General features: G+C 40.4%; 1 pseudogene; it reads left to right on the top strand.

Annotated features, from left to right (window-relative positions):
* Positions 1 to 487: 487 nt before the first annotated feature.
* On the top strand, positions 488 to 584 carry LOC148124719 (small nucleolar RNA U3; annotated as a pseudogene).
* The last annotated feature ends 23,451 nt before the right edge of the window (positions 585 to 24,035 follow it).

Here is a 24,035-nt window from a genome sequence, read left to right as displayed (position 1 = left end):
TACTCATGCAAGTTTTCAAACTGACCTTTCTGGCCTCAGTTCTTATAGCCATCTTACAAATAAAGACGGGCAAGGTTTTGAAAGTTGGGGTCCCCCTTTTAATATATTTTTTCTTTTAAAGACCCTGCAACCCCTTGCATTGGGGCGGAGTCAGGGCAACTGAATGGAGTTAGCATTTACTGGCTGGATGGATTCATCTCTGACTGGAGATTTTACAATATCTTTCCCCTGCCATACCCACCAAGCCACGCCCACAGAACTGGTAGTAAAAATTTTTTAATCCCACCACTGATCCTGTCATATTATCTAGCTTGGAAGTATTATTGCTTTGGATAGGAAGGCAGTAAAGAGAGTAGTGAGGATAGCAGAAAAGATTATTGGGAGTTGATTCCTTTCCATCCAGAACATAATATATAAGCATTGCTTGAGCGGGGTCCACAGGTGTCAGTGCAAACGACTATACTTTCACAGACTATACCACAGATGAAAGACTATACTTTCAGGGATCATTTCTATAGTATCTAACCAGTGGTGGGATTCAAATTTTTTTACTACAGGTTCTGTTGATGTAGCTTGGTGGGAGTGGTATAGCTTGGTGGGCGTGGCTTGGTGGGCGTGGCAGGGGAAGGATACTGGAAAATCCCCATTCCCTCCCCACCCCACTAACCTGCTTTCCAGCTCCGTTCTCCTGTGCAGGGCAACCAAAGAAGACCCAGCCAATCAACTGGGACTTGGCAGGCAGAGAATAGATGGGAGAGGGGCCAGTCAGAGGTGGGATTTGCCGGTTCTCCAAACTGCTCAAAATTTCTGCTACCGGTTCTCCAGAACTGGTCAGAACCTGCTGAATACCACCTCTGTATCTAGCTCAAACACTGGAGGCTTTCAAGAAGAGACTGGACTGCCATCTGTCAGAAATGGTCTAGTCTCCTGCTTGGGCAGAGGATTGGACTTGATGACCTACAAGGTCACTTCCAACTCTGTTAATCTAAAAAAGGGTTCTAAGTAATACATCCATAGCAACTAAACCTTTGAGACAAGTAAGTTCCTCAAAGAATAGCTTTACTGGGTATATCATATTGGAGCAGTTCTGGTGAAAACTGACTCTGAAGGTTCCTGTGGGTTTCACCTAATTAAAAGGTTTCCCTCTTCCCCAAACGATCAGTCACATGGTCCAATCGAGGTGCCATCCAGTCACGTGGTAACATTGTTCCTCCTCTCTCTGGCCAGGTGTGAAAATGTCCAAGAGAATGTCTAGGGTGCTTCATGTCCTTTTTACGACCTGTTTCCCTTGTTAGCTTCTGGGAAGGCAGGGTGGACTTCATGGGATCTGAAGCAAACACCCAGATTCAGCCACAGTTTCATTCCATATAGTATCAACCTTGTGAGCTCTCAAACTCTCTTTTCGCTATGTATTCAAGACAGATGATGAACATTTATATGTATTTATATATAGGGGCATAGATGTGTAGCATATCTATATGTGTGTGTTATGTATGTGTGCACTTTTCAGAGCAGGCAACAGAATTTCATTTTTAACGTGTGCCAGTGTGCCCACAGTAAAAAATGACCATAAAGGTTATCTTAATCTCAATCATAAAGGGCCTGACATTCATAAGATTGGTTATTTATGCTGCAAGTGATGATAGAAAAGCTCTATTTAGTTCACGAAAACATGACCTGGGGTTATGACTGAGATGTTGCCAAGAAAACAAAACCAACTTCATCAATATTCCATGTGGTCCCATATTTTGGAGGTAAAGGACAAATATGGACTAGGCCGTGGTAAAGGACCTGGAGACATTGTGCTTGAAATTCGTGACACTCTTAAAAGATGAAGCAAATAACCAAACTCTCCCAAAATGTCACTAAGAGAAAAAGGAGACAAATTTGTAATCTGTTAACGTGCTGACCAGAAAAAGGAAAAAAAAGCTAAAGAGAGATAGAAAGCAAAAGACGGAGAGAGGAAAAATTGCCCAAGTAAACATTGAGTTCCAAAGAACAGGAAGAGGCAAGGAACTGCACCAAAGTAAGCAATGAGAAGACACTGAAGAAAACCATCAAATGGCAAAGACAAGAGACTGATTTAAGAAAAATACAGAAACCCCACAAACTTTTTATATATAAAATATAAATGTAGGCTTTTTAATGAAAGATGCGCACAATCAAAAGCAAAGGTTGACCACACTTAGACTATAATGTGAATAGGGAGAAAGATTATTTTTTTAAAAAAAGTCCTCAAATTGATTCTATGTATTCTTACATAGCTTAAGATGTTTTGAATGAGTCATATGAAGTCATTATTCATGGAGAAGACCCAGATGTTGGGAAACCCATAGCTAATTGGTTAAGAGTTTAACAAAAGATAAAGTGTGTAGATACTGTCCTTATGACCTGTGCATAAGCTTACAAGAACCCAAGGAAGCCATTGCCGGAAGACAATCATGAATGAAATTATCACAAAGAGCTGGAAGCAACAAAATCATCAACAATAAAAACAGAGAACAGGATGTACATTATCTGAATTGATCTGTAAATATTTCTTGATGTGCTCAAAGCTTACAGCTCAGTTGTGGTTTGTACATCAGAGGATCTATTCTTCTTGGCATCTTTAACCAAACATTATCTGAGAAGAAACTTTGAGGATTATCTAAAATACTGTTTAATCTATTTCCTCTTATGGAGAAGACAGTTTTTCCTTTGTAGTAGACAAGGAAAAGTAAAATCATTGTTCCAGCTTAAGGGAGTTAAGTATTAAAACCCATGAAGAAATAGTGTTTAATGTAGATTATGTAAGCTTTGATACATGTCAAGAATTTTGTAATGACCCAGCTTTATTTCAATGATCAATTGAGAGCATTGTTCATAAATTGGAAGGTCAATAGCACTTCCGCAACTGGATGACTTTTATTTTATTTTATTTTATTTTATTTTATTTTATTTTATTTTATTTTATTTTATTTTATTTTATTTTATTTTATTTTTCATTTTATTATTTTATTTTATTTTATTTTATATTTTATTTTATTTTATTTTATATTTTATTTTTATTTCATTTTATTATTTTATTTTTTTCTACCTTGCATCTTTTTTCTGTCTCAGCACATTAATCTCTTCATTTCAACCAGAAAAGAGCTGGAAGGGACCTTGGAGGTCTTCTAGTCCAGCCCGCTGCTCAAGCAGGAGACCTATACCACCTCCGACAAATGGCTGTCCAGTCTCTTCTTAAAAACCTCCAGTGATGAAGCGCCCACAACATCTGAAGGCAGGCCGTTCCACTGATTAATTGTCCTCCCTGTTAGGAAGTTTCTCCCTAATTCCAGGTTGCTTCTCTTCTTGATTAGTTTCCAACCATAGTTTCTTGTCCTGCTTTGGAGAATAATTTGACCCCCTCTTCTTTGTGCCAGTCCCTCAAATACTGGAATACTGTAAATACACATTTAAGGGAAGTGTGTGTTTCAAATCCTGTTGACAGAGACCACCTAATTTTTTTTTTGGATGAACGAATACCAGTAAACAAAGCAGAGAGAGAGAGAGAGAGAGAGAGAGAGAGAGAGAGAGAGAGAGAGAGAGATACACTCACAAATACTGGGACAGAGACAGAGAGAGACAGAGAGAGGAGAGAGACAGAGACAGAGACAGAGACAGAGACACAGACCAACAATTTGATCTCCCTCTTCTGAAAATTAACTTTTTGCCAAATGACTACATGGTTTTCTTCCCTTAACTGCTCTTAATGCAGCCAAACACAACTATATAAACAGACAAAGGACATATTCAAATTACTCCACCCGTCTCGTTATGTTGCAAGGATTCTTCTTTAGCATCTCAGTCCTTCCTTGTCCTCAGTCTGGGGATACTCTGCTATTTCCTAAGTCTTATTGTTTTAAAGAAAGAACATCTAAGTTTCCCTGTTCAAACATCCTTATCTTAGTCACGGTTGACCTACAAACCAACGTTTGTGAAGCTCCGTGGCTTAATCTCCTGGAAGTAAAACTTGCCTTCTGATCAAAACTTGCTTTTGATCAGACTGGATTTGCTGAAGTCATGGAGATGTGTATGTTTTCAGAGCTGGTTCTCTCTCTTCATTTAGTTTTGATACCTCTGAGCATATAGGCTAGGCTTCCCCAAAATGATACCCTCACTTGATGGATTGGGATTCCATCTCCCATAATTCTCAGCCCCCATAGACAAAACCAGGAGAATTTCCCTAGTATTTTGGGAGGGATGTTACCTTCTGCCTCTTAAGTTCCACCAAACAATCCAGGCAAAGAACCAGGGTCTGAGGTTGAGAGAAATGAAGTGCATATTTCCCCCACAAATGGGTGTATACAGGTAGTCCTTGTTCAGTGGCTGTCTCATTTAGCAACCATTCACAGTTACAAGGGTAATGAAAAAGTAACTTCACAATCAATCTTCACTTTTATAACCTTCATAGTTTTGTAAAACAAATAAAAGTGGAAGTCAGATAGTAAGCACAGTTGTGGTTACCCTTTCAGTAAGTTGGCAGTCCGAACTGTGGTCACTGCACAAGGACTACCTGGTATAGCTTTGCAATTGTCCTGATGGGGTGCTTATTGTTCAAGATAAATTTAAAAATTTCAGTGGTTTACATATCCACTTGGACTCCGGTAGAAAAATAGAATCCTTTTCAGAGAGGAAGTAGAAATTGGGGATAGAGAAGATTTTTGGACCAATGGTAATTTTGACTTCCTATGACTATCCTCTTACTTGTCCTGGTAACAATCAAAGAATGTTGTCCTTCTTTCTGGGGGTTTTGTGATGAGAAATAAAGATGGAAGATGCCCCCATCAACAGAAGGCCAACAAAGAAATGAAGCTTAATTTCTGAATACGCCATAGTGTTTTTGTGAATTTGTAGGGTGAATTGTAAAAGCTAGTCTGGAAGCATTCACAACTGGCATGCCCATTAAGAACAGCCTTCGCCAAGATCCCTTGGTGCGGCTTCACACCTTCTAATGATATTCTGGGACTAGGCTTTAATAGGGATTTCCTTCTGGGCCTAGATCCAACCCTTGACAAGTGGCCTTGCTGAAGGGAGAATTCAGACAATTGGAACAGTTTGTGAAAGTGTGGAACATCTGGGAAACACAATAACTTTGTTTTAAGGCAGCTCTTTTAAAAGGCTCCTTGGCTGAGTGAATCTGGATTGGTTTGGCAAATTCTGAGTTATTTTAGTTGAATAGAATAGAATAGAATAGAATAGAATGGAATGGAGTGGAGTGGAGTGGAGTGGAGTGGAGTAGAGTAGAGTAGAGTAGAGTAGAGTGGAGTGGAGTGGAGTGGAGTGGAGTGGAGTGGAGTGGAGTGGAGTATAGCTGGAAGGGACCTTGGAGGTCTCTTAGTCCAGTCCCCTGCTCAAGTAGACCCTATACCACTTCAGACAAGTGGCTGTCCAGTCTCTTCTTAAAAATCTTCTGTGATGAAGCACCCACAATCTCTGGAGGCAAGTTATCCCACTGGTTAATTGTTACCACTGTTAGGAAGTTTCTCCTCAATTCCAGGTTGCTTCTCTCTTTGATTAGTTTCCAACCATTGTTTCTTGTCCTGCCCTCTGGTGCTTTGAAGAATAAGTTGATCCCCTCTTCTTTGTGGCAGCCCCTCAAATATTAGAATACTGCTATCCTGTCACCCCAATTCTTCTTTTCTAGTCTAAACTATCCAAACCCTAGTCCTGAAACCATTGTTCATATGTTTCAGAGTCTAGGCCTTGAAGGAGTAACAGCATGGCACAGTTAACCTTCTCCTCCCAAAACAGTTTTCTGTTGTGATAGAGTAAAGAAATCCATTGTCTGCCTCTGCTTTTCTTTTCTTTTTAATACTTTGCTAAGAAGTTTTAAACACATAAGAAACATGGTCAAACTTCTTTACACTCAAAGAAAACCCCTCTTGAAAAATGTCAGGAAAAAAGAGACAGAGCATGTATCACCCCACCCCTAAATAAATTCTAATCAGAAGTCTAAAATCTAGCACTTATAGGTCGAAAAGGAAATGATCTTTCTTAAATGGATCCCAGGTTGGCTGCAACGATATCATTAATTTTCCTACCTCAGCATGACAATAAATTTTAATTCAAACCCCTTTCTTGTAGATGAAATGTTATGATTTCCAAATGTGAAGCTAGGGAAAAAAATGTTGTGCTTCCAATACAGCTGAACTGTGGCTTTTGGGGAATTGTTCGGCAGTGTCTTCTCTATTGAATAAAAAATAAATCACAGCTGCAGTGATAATTCATCTCCAGCAAATATACTTTGTGTGACAAATTACTTATATATATGCGTGGTATATCCCTCCCTGTGTCTGGGTCTCTGTGTGTTCTAAATATGTACATTTCCCAGTAAATGGCAGCATTTAGCTGAACTCAGCTGATCTTGGAAAAGCTAAGCAAGGTCAGATCCAGTTATTACATGGCTAGGAGACGCCAAGGACATTACAGGCCCATCGGTTAGATGGAGAAGTCGAAAGCATGTCAGAAGAAGACAAGGGCAAGACAATTCTGTATTGTTACCATAAACTATAGGGTTGTGTTTGTGAAGTCTCTAGGAGTCAAGTTTAATTTGAGAGAGACTTTGCTTAAAATCTAATGACCACAGCCTCAGAATTGATAGCAAAAATATCCAGGCTGTACGTAGCTTCTGCCTTTTAAGAATAACAATCAACAGTACAGGGACAATCAGTCAAGAAATAAGCTGCAGACTAGCACTAGGTAGAGCAGCCATTAAAGTCTTGGAAAAGATATTAAATGTTTCTATACCAGTGGTGGGATTCAATTTTTTTTTACTACCGGTTCTGTGGGCGTGGCTTGGTGGGTGTGGCAGGGGAAGGATACTGCAAAATCTCCATTCCCTCCCCACCCCACTCACCTGCTTTCCAGCTCCCTTCTCCTGTGCAGGGCAACAAAAGACCCAGCCGATCAGCTGGGATTCAGGAGGAAGAGAATAGATGGGGGTCAGAGGTGATATTTGCTGGTTCTCCGAACTACTCAAAATTTCTGCTACCGGTTCTCCAGAACGGGTCAGAACCTGCTGAATACCACCTCTGTTCTATACCTACAAATATAAAAATAGTAGAAGCCCTGCTAGTCACTGTGATACTCTATGAAAAAGCAGGATAGGGACAGTATTGAACTTTGGTGCTGGAGAAGACTATGCCATGATGGACAGCCAAGAAAACAAATTGATGGATCAGGGAACAAATCAACCTAGTGTTCTCACTCGAGGCACAAATGACTTGGCTCAAATTATTCTACTTTGGACACTTTCAGTGAAGACCTAACTCTCTGGAAAAGGCTCCAATGCTGGGAATTGTGGAAGGAAAGAGAAGAAGATGGACTCGGTTATAATCTTCAGCAGGTTCTGACCAGTTCTGGAGAACCAATAGTGGAAATTTTGAGTAGTTCTGAGAACCGGCAAATGCCACCTCTGAGTGGCCTCGCCCCATCTATTTTCTGCCTCTCAAGTCCCGGCTGATCGGCTGGGTCTTCTTTGTTGCCCTGCACAGGAGAATGGAGCTGGAAAGCAGGTTAGAGGGGTGGGGAGGGAATGGGGATTTTGCAGTATTCTTCCCCTGCCACGCCCACAAAGCCACACCCATAGAACTGGTAGTAAAAAAAATTGAATCCCACCACTGGTTATAATGGCAATGGGTGCACCATCTGGAGACTTAAAAGAACAGGTTAGTGAAGAGTCTGGAGTTTCCCTGAAGTTGTGTGAAGGTAGAATCATTGCAACTGGACTAATTTACTAAAAAAATATTTCTGTTGGAATTATTCAATCTTTAGACAACCTTCAGATATCTCTGCCTGGATGATTGACAATCTTCACCAACAAGTTATGGAGAGATTGTCATGAAGAAAATCTGTTTATGTAGACTTTATTCTACCTAAAACTTAAATACCACTTAAACATTCAATTCTCTATTTTTTTTAGTACAATTTCATTTGCTCTCAAATTGTTTTTAAAATATCAGAGGAAGATAATTTAACAAATAATAGAAGTCTATTTTTCAGACTAATGTCCTAAGTCAACTGCCTTTAGCCTCATGTACAGATGTACTGGGACTGCCACTTCGTTTGGGGGAATTCTAAGTTTTTAATCTTGGAAGATTTAATGTTGGAGAAAGCTGTTCAAAATGGCTTCCATAGTCTATTCACTCCAGCCAGTGCTGCTGGTTCATGAGGTTCACACATCTGGAAGTTGCCTAGGTTGGGAAATCTGGAATAAGTCATAAATTATGACTTAATGTGAGGTATGAAGGCAACTTAAGTTTGGAAAAAGAACAGGGTTCTTTTCAGCCGAAAGTTGAAAAAATCAAATGGGGGCCTTTCTTGAAATGACTGGTATTCTGCTCCTTTTAAACCTTCCCATAACTGCCCAAAGAAGAGGGTAAGTTTGGATATCAGGCTCAGAGACATCAGAAGGAGGAGGGGTCTTAATTTTTCCCACAAGGCATAAATAAAGAACCTTGGTAGAAAGAATTTCTTGGCAGCTACTTCCAATGACGCTGAACTGAAGATGAAACTCTACAATGATTTTGAAAAACAGTATTCTGCTTCCTTTACTGTTTGAACACTGAAACCAAGCTTTTGTGGGTGAAGAGTGAATTGGAAAAAAGGTTGGCTGGGGAGGATGTCAGAATGTGCTTAATAAATCTGTATGAAGTTGGGAACATCCTCACTCCAATTGTCAACTTAATCTGGCAAATTGACAAGAGTGGCTCAAACTATTAACTGGGATGGATTTGATTGAGGTTTGATGAAAAAGAAAACCTATTTTCAGGCAGAAATGAATCCAAGACATTCAAATCAAGTTGAAGGCAACCCTGTTGAAGGCATCAATCAATGATTTGAACTGACTTTCCCATTCCAGTCAGAAAATTGACTCAGTCCACACATTTTGATTGAAATGCCATTGAATTAAACCGCTGCAATGAATAGTCTCACTGTTTGGGTCTTAACTCACCATTCAAAGAGAGTTGCTACACAGAATTCCATACTCATTTATTTATGCATTCATGTATTTATTTATTCCTTATTTATTCTATACCGCCCATCTCACCTTGTATATAAAAAAGACAAAAGATTGTCTATCTAGTGAAAAGGAGTAGCAGTGTTCCAATATCTCAGGGGCTGCCACAAAGAAGAGGGAGTCAAGCTACTCTCCAAAGCAACAAGGACAAGAAGCCATGGGTGGAAACTAATCAAGGAGAAAAGCAACTTAGGAGACATTTCCTGACAGTTAGAACAATTAATCAATGGAACAACTTGTCTCCAGAAGTTCTGGGTGCTCCATCACTGGAGACTTCTAAGAAGAGACTGGACAGCCCCTTGTCTGGAATGGAATAGGGTCTCCTGTTTGAGCAAGGGGTCCTCCAACTCTGTTATTCTGCTTTTCTTATAAGATTTGCCCCTTTCCCCCCCAAAAAATAAAAATAAAACCGTATGGAGGAAAACAATATTATGAACTAAAGAGAACACAGAAAGAGAACAATTATTTATTTATTATTTATTTGATTTGTCAATAGTTTACAAGATAATAGGTATAAGGATAAGCATAGTTATGAATACATGAAATGGATACATATAAAAAAAATAAAAGAAACAATAGGACAGGGACGGTAGGCATGTTGGTGCACTTATGCATGTCCCACAGTTTAAGGTTAAAGTTTTGGGGGTTTGGGGAAGAAACCACAGAGTCAGGTAGAGTATTCCAAACATTGACCACTCTGTTGCTGAAGTCGTATTTCCTGCAATCAAGTTTGGTGTGATTAACCTTGAGTTTGTATCTATTGTTTGCTCTTGTGTTGTTATGGTTGAAGCTGAAGTATTCACTGACTGGTAGGACAATGCAATGTATGATTTTATATACTATACTTGGATCAGACCAAAGACGGTGTAGATCTAGGTTTTCTAGGTCTAGAATTTTGAGTCTGGTGGCATAAGGTATTCTGCAACGAGTAGAAGAGTGGAGAACTCTTCTTGTGAAATATTTCTGGACTTTCTCAACTGTGTTAATGCGGGTTCCAGACTGATGAGGTGTATTCAAATATAGGTCTAGCAAATGTTTTGTATGCTCTAGTTAGTAGTGTGATATTACCAGAGAAAAAGCTACATAGGATTAGGTTAACAACTCTTAATGCCTTTTTGGCTATGTAGTTACAGTGGGCTCTAGCACTTAGATCATTAGAGATGAGTACTCCAAGATCCTTGACAGAGTTTGGATCATCAACAAGGTCTTGATGTATTGCTTTATATTTTTCTCTTCTTCCATTCTGATTCCAGGAACTGTTTTTCTTTTTTCTTTTCTATGTCAAGGAATTATTTACACGCAATTTCATGAAATATGCAATTTAGAGTTTTGACCATACTGTCTAATTGTTGGGCTTTGTTCAAAAAAATAATGAGCAAAGCCAATAGTTAGAGAGCATTACATAAAAATCTCTGCCAAGTCAAAGTGAATGGCTGAATGTCTATTGATCTGGAAGTTTAAATGATCACAAGCAAGTCTCCTTGGCTGTATTTGCAGAACCCTCAAGTCAGGTCAAGATTCAGCAGCTGCATTCACACAACATGCTAGAAATGATTAATGTTACAGTAACTGTGATAATTAGATATCCTTGGTGCTCTCTGAGCTTGGTTGTTTTCTTGCAAGTGTTTCATTACCTAAACTAGGTAACATCAATTGTGCTAGAATACTGAGCAAACCCCATTAGAAGAACATAGAAGCGCACCAACATGCCTACCATCCCTGTCCTATTATTTCTTTTTATTTTTCTTATATGTATCCATTTCATGTATCCATAACTATGTTTATACTTATACCTGTTATGTTATAATCGCTTGACAAAATAAATAAATAAATAAATAAATAAATAAATAAATAAACAAATAAACAAATAAACAAATAAACAAATAAATAAATGCAAGGAAAATCCTCAGGGATGACTCACACCCTGGTCAGCAGGTCTTCACTCTCCTACCATCGGGTAGGAGATATCGAAGCATAGCCAGTTGCAACAACAGGCTGAAGATCAGTTTCTACCTGTGGGCTGTCAGACTCCTGAACAGAAAATGACTTCATGTCAGCATAGTATGACAGTCTTGCAGGGCCGGCACATGGTGCAACAAGGTCAGATAGTGAAATAAGATTGGGACTGGGTGAGGGACTTCTGTCCTCACTGTGAATTGTGTTGGGGGGGGGGCGTTGCATGAAGGGAGGATCAGCGAATCTCATTGTACACATGTTGTACTCTGACAATAAAGGTAATAATAATGGATTTAATGGACTTGCCGTGGATTTATTTGGAGAGGCTGAAGTCTGGACCAGTATAGCTGAAGTCTGCTAAATCAAGATCCACCTGAATGGGACTCCACCAGTTCCATAGACTGAACTAGGAAGATCTTTTTTACAAATCAAGATGCATCCCCAAGTACTTTGCCTGTTCTTTCCAGTAAAACTGCAATAATAAATTTATTGTCCTTGACTTACAACGGACCTTTAATGATTGTTCGAAGTTGCAGCATCACTGAAAAAAGTGACTTATGACCATTTTTCATACTTGCAACCATTACAGCATCCCCATGTCAATCCTGAAGCGAACTTGGCTTGGGCCATCTTCAAGGCTTCAGGGTTGCCACTAGATGGGAGGGGTAGAGAAATACTTAACTTGGGTTTTGCAGTCAAAACAAAAAGTTTTCCTTTGGGAACCAGGTATATTTGAGAACCAAGATTTTCCAACAGGTGGCTGGGAGAGGAGGAGCGAAGTAACCAAGCAACTGGCCAGCACTTCTATTGGACCATATGACTGATGACTTGGGGAAAGGGGAAAAGTTTCTCTTTTAACTGGGTGAAAACCACGGGAACTTTGAGAGTCAGTTTTCACCAGTTGTGCCAATATGATTTATCCAATAAATTTGTTATTTGAGGAATCTACCTGCCTCGGAGTTCTGCTTTCTATGGGTGTATTGGAACACTGACACCCTATACTCATGAGATCAAAATTCAGACACTTGGCAACTGACTCATACTTACGATGGTTGCAGAACCCCGGGGTAATGTGATCAGCTTTTTTGACCTTCCGACCAGCAGATTCACTTCACAACCAAGATACCAATTTAACAAGTGTGGTGATTTGCTTAACAAGTGTTAAGCAAGAAAGATTGCAAAAGGGGTCAACACTCAAGAAATGTTTTACTTAACCACAGAAATTTTGCCCTCAGTTGTGATCATAAGTCAAGGATTACCTGTAAGATGTTTCCTTTCCTATTGCTCAAATATCTTTGAGGTGACCATCTCACTTTCCTGAAGAGTGAGGCCGGCCGTTGACCAGAGGTTAGACCCATGATGGGGAACCTATGGCACACATGCCACAGGTGGCACACAGAGCCATTTGTGCAGGCATGTGAGCCCAAGCCAAACTTATACCAGAAAGGCCAAAACGGGCCTGTTTTCAGCTTCCTGGGGCTCCAGAGTCTTCCCTTGAGCCTCTGGGAGGGCGAAAACAGACTCCCCCGGGCTCCAGAGGCCTTTTGGAGGCTGAAAATGTGCACTTCTGGTATTTCCGGAAGGCCCATTTTTCAGCCTCCCAAAACTGCAGAAGTTTCCCTCGAGCTTCTGGGAGGGTGAAAATGGCCTCAAACGGGCTGAAAATCAGCTGGGAGGCGGCGCATGCACAGTGCAGGTAAGGGGATGGGGCGGGGAAGGGTGTGTGTTGCATGCACATATGCGGGGAAGCAGGTGCATTGCATTGTGGGTGCTGGCATGCATGTGCAGGCACTTTCAGCACACCATAACAAAAAGTTTTGCCATCACTGGGTTAGAACATTTCACAACACTCTCCCTGTTCTGCTCAGTGAAAGGTTAGAGCAGGGGTGTCAAACTCAAGGCCCAGTGGCCAGATCCAGCCCATGGAGTGCTTAGAGTTGGCCCACGGGGCTGCCCTGGAAATGGTGAAGGACCGGCCCATGGTGCATCTGCCAGCAAAAATGGAGCTTGAGAGGGTTGCATGCAGCCCGCCTGAGCTCCATTTTTGCTGGCAGAGGGTTGCAGAAGGCTGTCGCAGCCAAAAATGGAGCTCGGGAGCCCATTTTTGCTGGCAAAGTGCTCGGGCCATCACCAGTGTCCCCGACATGAGTGACAGAGTTGGCCCCCAAGGTCATAAACAACCCTGATGCTGCCCTCAAGAAAATTGAATTTGACACCCCCCTGGGTTAGAGATTGGACAGTGTTCCCCTCTGGGCTACAGATGTGATTTGTCTGCCTTCCCTACTTTGCAAGCAGACAAGCTGCTTTTATCCTTTTTAGCTTCCTAAGAATAAGGCAGTGTTAGGTCTTCTGATGACATCAGCCTTAGTGAACTAACTCATGGGTGAGTGTGTATAAATACATAAACCAAAAAGAAGCCAGCTGGCTTTGTGAGACTTGAGCTCTGGTGAGAGTTACAAGAAGGCTGGGCTGCTTGCCTGGAGATGCTCTCCTCTCCAATCTTACTACACCAGACAACAAAGTGACTAATACTAGCTTGTCAGTGGAAGCCAGGATTCTACCAAGATGTCGGTTTCTTTCTTGATCTTCTAATCCCAATGGAGAGGCAGTGAAGCCACTCTATCTCCTATGTCAACCCAGGTCCTGATCCAAGTCAGAAGCAGAGGACACAACATCTAATTCCTTTATGAAAGCCATTTATCCAAACCGAACCTTAAAATCTTCATGCACTTTGAAATTTAGCAGTTTGGAAATCCTCATGCTCATAGTCTGTCCCACCAAGGGAGAGATTTCTAAGGGTAATTATTTATCAATCAGTCAATCAAAACAGAGTTGGGAGGGAGGGACCTTGGAGATCTTCTAGTCTAATTCCCTGCTCAAGCAGGAGACTCTACACCATTTTAGACAAGTGGCTGTCCAGTCTCTTCTTAAAAACCTCCAGTGATGGAGCGCCCACAACTTCTGAAGGCAAGCTTTTCCACTAGTTAATTGTCCTCACTGTTGGGAAGTTTCTCCTTAATTCCAGATTGCTTCTCTCCTTGATTAGTTTCCATTCAATGTTTCTTGTCCTGCCCTCTGGTGCTTTAGAAAATAAGTTGACTCTTTCATCTTTAGGACAGCCCCCCCCAAAAGTGGAATATTGCTATCATGTCACCCCTAGTCCTTCTTTTCTCTTGACTAGCCATACCTAAATCCTGAAACCGTTCTTCATATGTTTCAGTCTCCAGGCCTTTAATCATCCTAGTTGCTCTTCTCTGCACTTTTTCCAAAGCCTCAACATCTTTTTTTTTTTGTAACATGGTGACCAAAACTGGATGCAGTATTCCAGGTGTAGTCTTACTAAGGATTTGTAAAGGTATGCCTGTAATTGCACACTATTTATCACAACCTCCATGACTCCCAGTTCTTTTGGAGATGATCAGACTGGAGAAGGCTAGCCTACAAGTTTTTGTTTTTTTTCCAAAACTGGCTTTATTTCAGCTTTTATCTACGTATCCCTGTAAATTTTTGCCATTCCTTGTCCCTGCTTGTTTAATCAGATTGGAGATTTGTGTATCTTAAGTTTATTAACCCTGGCTTTTCTCTTTCACTGACAACACAGAAATGGAAATACCATTAGGCTGAGTTCATTCATAGAAAATGTCATCCTAGCTATCTCTTTTAAAGGAGCCCATTGCAGGTTCTTTTAAACAACCAGACTGATTGACCCAGACTCAATTTTAATACAAATGCACTGGAAACTAAGAATGATGGACTGTTTACCCACTTTATTTAACAGTTTCCTTTAGCCTCTGTACTGTTTTTATAAAGGGATGCGGAGGCTCAGAGGCTAAAATGCTGAGCTTGTTGATCAGAATGGTCGGCAGTTTGGCGGTTCAAATCCCTAGCACCGCGTAACAGAGTGAGCTCCCATTACTTGTCCCAACTTCTGCCAGCCTAGCAGTTCGAAAGCATATAAAAACGCAAGTAGAAAAATAGGGACCACTTTGATGGGAAAGTAACAGCATTTTGTGTGCCTTTGGCACTTAGTCATGCCAGCCACATGACCATGGAGACGTCTTCAGACAGCGCTGTCTCTTTGGCTTTGTAATGGAGATGGGCACCACCCCCTAGAGCCAAAAACAACTAGCACGTATGTGCGAGGGGAACCTTTACCTTACCTGTACTGTTTTTAGTGCATAGGTTGAAATGCTAGTGTATATGAGTATATGCCTGCAATAATATCATAGAAATCATGTGTTTTAAGCCTGTACAAAGAACTTTTAATAATGAATTCTTGGATGTTGCAGTTATAGTTGCTTTAGTGTGGTTATTTGTAATTATTGATGCTTTGGCTTCCATTTGAAAAGGCTGCTTTGAAACATGCAGGGATGCCAATCTATCCTCTGTTTGCAGCTCTTGAAACAGCTGCATCTATTTCCAACCACTAAGGAAGCATCTTTTCTTGTGCTGTCAAAGGTTCTAAAGACCTTTGTGGAATAAAGAATTGAAAAACCCCATAGACAATGCATTGGACTCCCTCACAATTCATTTGAACCTGTAGCTAAATTTTACTCAGCCATTCTTTGTCTTTATATTAGTGGCTACAGGACCCAATCATCATAGTTGGCAAGCTATGATTTAATATGTTGTATAACCTTAGCCATTTTGACTACTTAAGCAGACTTCATGTGATGTAGGAACTCTGTGATATATACTAACCGATATTGCAAGGTCCTTGGTTCTCTCTGAGCTTGGTTATTTTCTTGCAGACCTTTCACTACCAAACTAGGTAATACCATCACTGCTGCAAGAAAACCACCAAGTTCAGAGAGCACCAAGGATCCCATAGTACCCTGAGCTATAAATATTCTATTGTTAACCAATATTGTAATCTACAATTCTGGCTTTGTTTAATGGTGAGAATCCATCTGCAAATTTCTACAACCTAAAATATGATTGAGGACTTTTGTGGCTTAATATGTTTTATAAACTGAGGAAGTGAATTGTTCAGTGTACATTGCCTTTGTATAGGCAATAAACATAATCTAGTTACTAAATTAATCCGTTTTCTTGGTTTGCACCATTAACTGAACCATAAACACACTAAACCACAACAAAGTCTAACCCAGGTTAAAATAAACAAAGTGTAAGGCATGAAAGTATCCATGATATCACCGGTCAGCTTTAAAATTCAGCTGTCACAAAGCTAATCCAGTCTGCAAAAATTCAGTGTGATAGGTTTTAACTTTATCTGGTTGAAGCATTTATAGTCGGGACAATATGGGGTAACTGGAATAGTTTAGAAAACCCCGATTCAATATAACAAGTAAAGCAGAAAGTTCAACTTCAGCAACAGAGTGGTCAATGCTTGGAATGCCCTATCTGACTCCGTTGTTACAGCTTCAATGCCTCACAGCTTCAACCTCAAACTGTGGGGGGGCATGCATAAGCGCACCAGCATGTCTACCGTCCCTGTCTTACTGTCCCCAATTGTCTGTATTTACTTCCTTTGTTTGTGTTTATGTTCATACCTATACTTGTTATTTTGTACATGTTTGACAAACAAACAAAATAAAAATAAATAAAGTAGCTGTACAAACACCCTATTATAACAGAAAACCATGAATGATGTCATGGCACATTCTTGCCAAACTAGGTATAAATTATTCAACCCAGTTATAGATTACAGAACTTGATTATCAGCCAAGATGTTTTTTATGAATGTCCCAGGAATATGTTGCAGGATCCAGTCTGGGACCAGAGATCGAATCTTCGGAGCTTTCGGATTCTTGCTGGAGTCTATCCTCAGGGAACTTCTCAATACTGGAATGTGTGCTTTGGACTATTCTACGCCCAGCTCATTTTTAGGGTGCCTGGTTGGGTGTGGCTTTTTATTGGTTGATTGAGGTGTTGATGGCCAGCTATTTTTTTCCCCTCTCCCCCCCTATTTTATTTTATTTATTTAGACAGATATTGTGTCCTTGACTTGGTCTAATAATGGTTTTGTTTTTGTTTTGTTGTTTCTGGCAACTTTTGCTTTAGCATTTGTTGGCTGTTTCTAGTTGTCAGCTGTATTGTGGTGTTGCACTCGTACACAGCTGCCTTACAACAGGATTTGTTCTGAAAGGGCATCACGTTTAACCAACCTTTTCTGTTTATGTGGAAATCTCTGCTCTTTTGTTTCCTATGACCAAGATCTTCTCTTTGTTTTTTCTCTGGTAGTTAACCAGAATTTCTGGATGTGTGTTTCCCCCCCACCCCACCCCAATCGGGAATGGGTCCATCATCTTCCCCTGTTCCAGAGAATATTTATGGAAGGGGTAAAAATAAAAAAAATCAAGGCGGCAATTCAACCCTGTAATAAAGGCCCTGTTCCTTTTTAAAATGTGTTGCACATGAAACACATATTAAACAGGGTTTCAGCATTGATTGCATAGTCACAATGGCAAGCTTGGACTTTGTTGACCTTCCCCTGCAGATATATTTGCCTGTTCTAAAATGTTTTACTTCTTGAGCCGTTAAAGCAGCAAATGGTTTTGCTTTATTTGTTCCACTTAAAATATTCTGCTGGAAACTGCAACCACTCGAACAGACTGAAGCAAGGCCTGGAGTTTTGCTACCATAGTGAAGCTGTGAGATTCTCATGGTTCATTGTTTTTAGCTTTAATGTATGCTGGGGATTGGGTGCCTTAAATTCTACCGAGCAAATACCAGTAGTTCTGAGTTCCAGGAATCTCCCAATTGCAAGAGGGTTGAACTGCTCAGTAGTTTGAATTGTTTGTTCTCTTCCAAAGATGTGACAGAAGCAGCTACCCAACTTTGATGGGATGTGGAGAACTTGAAATGAGGGAGCTGTTTTTCCACCAGTGGACAAGTTCTGGACTTTTATGAGGGAGGCAAAGGATTAACTGCTCAATGCCCAGGCATTATGGCCTTCGTTCAAATTCTTTCATCATTCCAAACTCTATTGCCGGTCCCGTCCCCTAGGAGATACACCTGGTCTTCTCTGTGGTGGCTCCCTCTTTCTGGAACAACATCCCATCTGGAGATTAAATTGGCCACCACTCTGACACACTTCTGGAAGGCCCTGGAGATGTGGTTCTGCCAGTGGGCCTGGGGAACCCAGAGCGGGATGGAGTCCATTAAATGGCTTATATGAATGTGTGTTGTCACTGGCGTGGGGGTTATTTTACTATTATTTTATTATTTTTCTTTTTATATCTTTTATATTGTGTTTTTATGTCCTTGTAAGCCACCTTGAGTTGACATGTGCGAGTAGGTGGTAATATAAATAGCTGCAAGATTGGTGTATGCCCAAAACTCGAAGAATGAAGATACCCCTACAGAAAGTGAAATAATGAAAATATTAGTCTGTGCAGAGATGGACAGACTAACTTTAGAAATCAAAGATAAGGGTGAGACAGAGTATTATGAAGTCTGGAGTAAAATGTATCAATGGCTAGAATCAAGGAAAAAGAAAGAAAGGGTTGACGCTTTCATTCCTATAAAGGAATGAAAGTTAGTTTTGTAAACCAAAGAGAATGGAATATAATGGACAAATATGAGATGATACGAATGCATGAGTATAAAAGATGGTTGTAAATATGTATATAATTGTAAATAAATGTAGATAAATGTAAATAGAAATAATATGCAGCTAGCACTATACCAACAACATAAGGGAAAAAGGAAATTAACTGATATGTGTATCTCTATACTATAGCTTGTGTGGCCAAAATGATGGTCAAGAAAGTCGCACTGTGTTCAATTGTCTTTAATGTTTATTCAATAAAATTTATTTAAAAAATAATAATTTTCTAAATAACAACAATAATAAGAACTTCCAGTTGATGCTGTTCCTTAAACTGAAGAATGTATGTACAGGAAGCAGCAGTTGACAGTTGATTCTACTCCATAAATTGAAGGATGTATATACAGGAAGCACCAGGTTGCTTTTCCCAACCTGGTATCATCCAAATATTATTGGAGGTCCCATAATTCTCAGCCAATAGGACCAAATTCTGGGAATCTGTAGTTCCACCGCATCTGCAGAACACCAGGTTGGGGAAGAAAGATGACACATATCACCATACAGACACAGATTGCCTAAAAATTGCCATAAAGTTATCATCAGCTCTTCAAAACTTCAAGCAGCATTCTCTGAAGTAAACTCTGAATTGCCTTCTCACATCTCTAACTAAATATATGAATTAATAGTCTTTCTTCATTCTTGCAATACGTTGGACCACAAGCTGATCAAATCATGATGTTGGCATTAACATGCTAGGCTCTAGAGAACTCAACTTATGTTTTCTAAATTTAATGAAGCTTAATAAACAATTTAATTAATCCAACTTGGCTTATTATGTGAATGTGAGTACTAGGTTGGAACTGATCACATTAAGAGTTGTCATAGTAAGTGAAATATTAGAAAATGAAGTATTATATATGCCATCTTCAGCTTCTGGGAGAAAAGGCAGAATAAATGAATGAATGAATGAATGACAGAAAGAAGCATTTTTAAATGGAGAAATGAGCAAAATATAAACAGTAGTATAATTTCCTGATTTATACATAGCAAGTATTTAAACAAAATAATAGTAATCAAGTTAATCCTGGATTATAGATTCACAATTTACCAATACTTCTGAGGCTGGTACCCAAAATTGCTATTTTTCATGTAACAGAAGGAGGGACCTTATTAAACACATTGTTTGTGGAGTTTGTGGAGCATTGGGACAAATTCTTTCTACAATTCCAACCAAAGAGGACTATGTTGATGAGAAGTCTGCAAGAAGAAAACCAGGCTTAGAAAACATCAAGAATCCAACCACTCAAGACACATATGTTCTCCCCTACGGAAAGTTATATGTTTTCACAAGTCTCTACACCATAATGAGAATGACTCTTTCCATAGTATTAATAAACATTATTACGGCTGAGTGGAACCTTCATATTTATAAGCCCAATACCATAATACTTCATTCTAAAATAATAAACATTTCAGGCATTTAATTTGTTCAGAACAAGATACTTGGTTAGACAAAGTCTTTGATTTGAGCTGAGGAGGAAGGCCAAACTTTTCACCATTAGTAGCCAGGAAGAGTTTTGCATTTAGTTTGGAAAAACCTTCGTCCTTAATTCTGAAGAATTAAGACAGATGCAACCAAATTCAGTCGTGGAAATCACAGCCGATGAGAAGGCCAAGTAATCATCTTTGCTTTCCAAAGGCAGCACATTTCTGTCATGCTTTATGGGCAAAACCTCTGGAAACAAGTGGGGGGGGGGGGCTCATTTTAAAATGTTAAAGGAAGAAACTGGCCGGCCATACAGAGGAGAAACTATTGTGAAGGCTAATGGCAGTAGCTGCGAAAAATTATTTCTTTACATCCAGAAGTTAGAGTTAAGTGGGAAGAATATCAATGGTATGATTTATTACACACTGCAGTGAGAGAACAGCCAAACCAGAGAAGATTGATATATTTGCATTTTTTTTTCAGCTAGGAGGCCAATAATTATGACAATGACATATGGGGGTGGTTCCTTACATTTAGATTGTAATTCAGCTGGTGCAAGAAAGATACTCACATGCAATGAAGGGCATATTAACATGGTTGAAAGACTTTCTCACACAATGTCTACGGAGATTCTCAGTCTTCCAGGACAAAGTTGTCCCAAAGGTGCTTTAAAAAGAATAGAAAAGATAAAAGGTAAAGATTGGCGCTGATAGCCTCAATGGCTCTCAGAGATAGTACTAATGATGAGATGACTGCAAAGAAACACAATCCTTCCATCCACCCGGCATTACAAGAACCATGGTGGCTCAGTGGTTAGAATGCAGTATTGCAGACCCAAGGTTGCATATTCGGCAGGTTCTGACCAGTTCTGGAGAACTAGTAGCAGAAATTTTGAGTAGTTCGGAGAACCAGCAAATCCCACCTCTGACTTGCCCCGCCCCCATCTATTCTCTGCCTCCCGAGGCCCAGCTGATCGGCTGTGTCTTCTTTGGTTGCCCTGCACAGGAGAACAGAGCTGGAAAGCAGGTTAGTGGGGTAGGGGGGAGGAATGGGGATTTTGCAGTAACCTTCCCCCAGGAGTGGGGAGGAAAATTGAGATTTTATAGTATCCTTCCCCTGCCATGCCCAACAAGCCCCACAGAACCGGTAGTAAAAAAATTTGAATCCTACCACTGTTGCAGACTAACTCTGTCCACTGCCAGGAGTTCAATTGTCACTGGTTCAGGGTTGACTCAGCCTTCCATCCTTCCGAGGTCAGTAAAATGAGGACCCAAATTGTTGGGAGCAATATGCGGAATCTGTAAACCATTTAGAGAGGTCTGTAAAGCACTGTGAAGTGGTATATAAGTCTAAGGGCTATTACTATTGAGTTACTGGATGATATTATAGGCTATCTCAGTGGCACAATGGTTAGAATGCTGTACTGCAGGCCACTTCTGCTGACTACCAGCTGCCTGAAATTTGGCAGTTCAAATCTCACCAGGCTCAAGGTTGACTCAGCCTTCCATCCTTCCGAGGTGGGTCAAATGAGGACCCAGATTGTTGGGGGCGATAGGCTGACTCTGCAAACCGCTTAGAGAGGGCTGTAAAGCCCTGTGAAGCGGTATATAAGTCTGTTATTGCTGGTTAGAACCTATCCTTCTATCCTGCACCATCCAATCTCAACTGTGAGTACCTTATCTTTCCATTCCCCACCCCATCATCCAGTAGAACTGATGAAGCTTCCTAGATGGGAAGTGAATCATCTTCTTCCTCAAGGAAAAAAAAAATCTGGGCCAGTAGATTTTTTTTTAAAAAAAAAAAACAACTCTGATTCTTTCTCCCACACCATTTCACCATTTCTCATGACTGTGGGGATGCTGCAACAGTCGTAAGTGTGAAAAATGGTCATAAGTCACTTTTTTCAGTGCCATTGTAACTTTGAATGGTCACTCCACACAAGCAAAGGAGGGGAAAAAAACTCCAGAGACGTTCCTGAGACAGGAAGTCTAGTCCTGCCAAGAATGTAATAAGGGTTAACGGAGAGGCAGTTTCTGTAAGCAACACCAGAATGTTTCCTTCCTGCCTTCCTTACAGGACTAGGCCAGTAATTTCTTCTAACAACCAGTTCTCTGAACTGCTTAGAATGTTAACAACCGGTTCTAGTGAATAGGTGCGAACTGGTAGAATCCCACCCCTGCGCAGAGTCCTGAGTTCCTGGAGTTCATTACTTGGACATTCAGCCCCTAGTCCTTTTCTCTGTTAGAAGAGACATTCCTAGTTCCCTAAATCGTTCACTGAATAGGTGAACCTCCAGACCCCAAATCGTCTTTGTTGCTCTTCTTCACACTCTTTCTAGGGTGAGACAATCCCCATACGACCCTAAGGATCAGTTTTAGCCCTCTTTACATGTTCTGAACGTTGCAGCCGTTTCCAGTTTCCACTTAGGACAGGGAAGAAATATTACGAAATGCATTGGGACTCCTGTTGCTGCTTCATTGATGGATCGGTCCTGCAGCTAAACACCCTTTGGCGACAGCTTAAAGGACTCTGTTTTCTTTTAAAATGGCCCTCTTTGAAGCAAACCATTTGCAATTAACAGCAGAAAAACATAAAACTTTCTAACCAAGGGCTGTCACAGTTATACATGTTGTTGATTCATTCCTGTTGGAATTGCCGTGCTGTGGGTGTTTTTTGATCCCATCCATTTTTTCCTCCAAATGATTTTTCTCCTTAATTGCAAAATTGCTCTGGGATCAGCATTTTTGACGCAGGGTATTCATGAAGAGGGCTCCATTTTGGCAGGTTAAAGAGACATCCATTCACACACTGAGGAAGTGGTAGCTCCAGAACCCCACAAATTCTGGGTTCCATTCAAACCCAGAAACTAGAGTTTTTGGCATAAGGAAAACCCCATAAAAAATCATCAGTGGAGTTTGGCGATTTCCCCTTCCATCAAGGTTTAGCAACTGTCCAGAGTCATGGTAGTCAGATAAGCAACCATATGGTTGTCCAACCTTGGCCATGTTAAAATTTGCAAACTTTAATTGCCAGAATTCCCCAGCCAGGATGGGAGTTGATGTTCACATGTCTTAAAGTTATCAAAGTTGGACACTCCAAATTTAAACCCACAGACACACACACACACACACACACACACACACACAATTTACCATGGAGGTAATTTTTCATTCGAATCTTGGAGAAGTTACACCACTTGAACAGGTTTCTAATATGAAGACACAGTTCAGAAATGTATAAATACGGAAGCAACCGCTTTTGAGTATTTACAGAGGGCTCTCGTTGCATCAGAATGCCAAATCTTTTCTAAATGGAAAGGCTTCCATTTCCTGGTACTTTTCATGATGAATTAAAAGCAAAATTAAAAGGGGCATCTTTTTAAAAAAAAATTACCTAGTACCTACGTGCTCGTTAGGTAGCATGTCTTTGCCTCCCTCTGTCTCCTAGATATGCTTTTCAAAATTTAAAATATTGCTGCATGCCTTTTCATTGCAGGTGTTCTTTCTTAACTAGAACCAGATCTAATGCAAGGTTAAGCATTGCATTAATTTTAAGTCTTTTTTTCCCCAACAACAACAACAACTTTTAGCCCAGTTCCTGATTCAGAAGCCCCTGCAACTCTTGGAGGATAAAAAATCAGCAAAACAACAACAACAACACCCCATCATCATGTTGGCAGCATGCACTATGGCTTCTCTAAGCATGGTGCACTATTCCCAGTCCAGGCCTAGAACACATGCAGGCAATTCCTGTTGTGGTCACTGTTTCCTCCCACGCGTGGAGCTGTGTGTGCTGACTGTGAAAACTTCTGTCACAGACCTCTGTGCTCCACATGCTTTCTCCCTGGAGGCATTGACTTCACTTAAAAACATATTAACACTAAATATTAAAAACTATTCTATGATAGCAAGGACATGATAGCAGTGTTCCAATACCTCAGGAATTGCCACAAAGAAGAGGGAGTCCATCTGTTCTCCAAAGCACCTGAAGGCAGAAAAAGAAGCAATGGATGGAAACTAATCATAGAATAGAATAGA

Source organism: Pseudonaja textilis, chromosome 13 (genome assembly GCF_049901715.1).
Source record: "Pseudonaja textilis isolate UNSWEBS1 chromosome 13, rPseTex1.2, whole genome shotgun sequence".
In the NCBI taxonomy this organism is placed as follows: Eukaryota; Metazoa; Chordata; class Lepidosauria; order Squamata; family Elapidae; genus Pseudonaja; species Pseudonaja textilis.
Note: the sequence above shows the minus strand (reverse complement) of the source record. Positions and strands in the feature narration are given on the sequence as shown.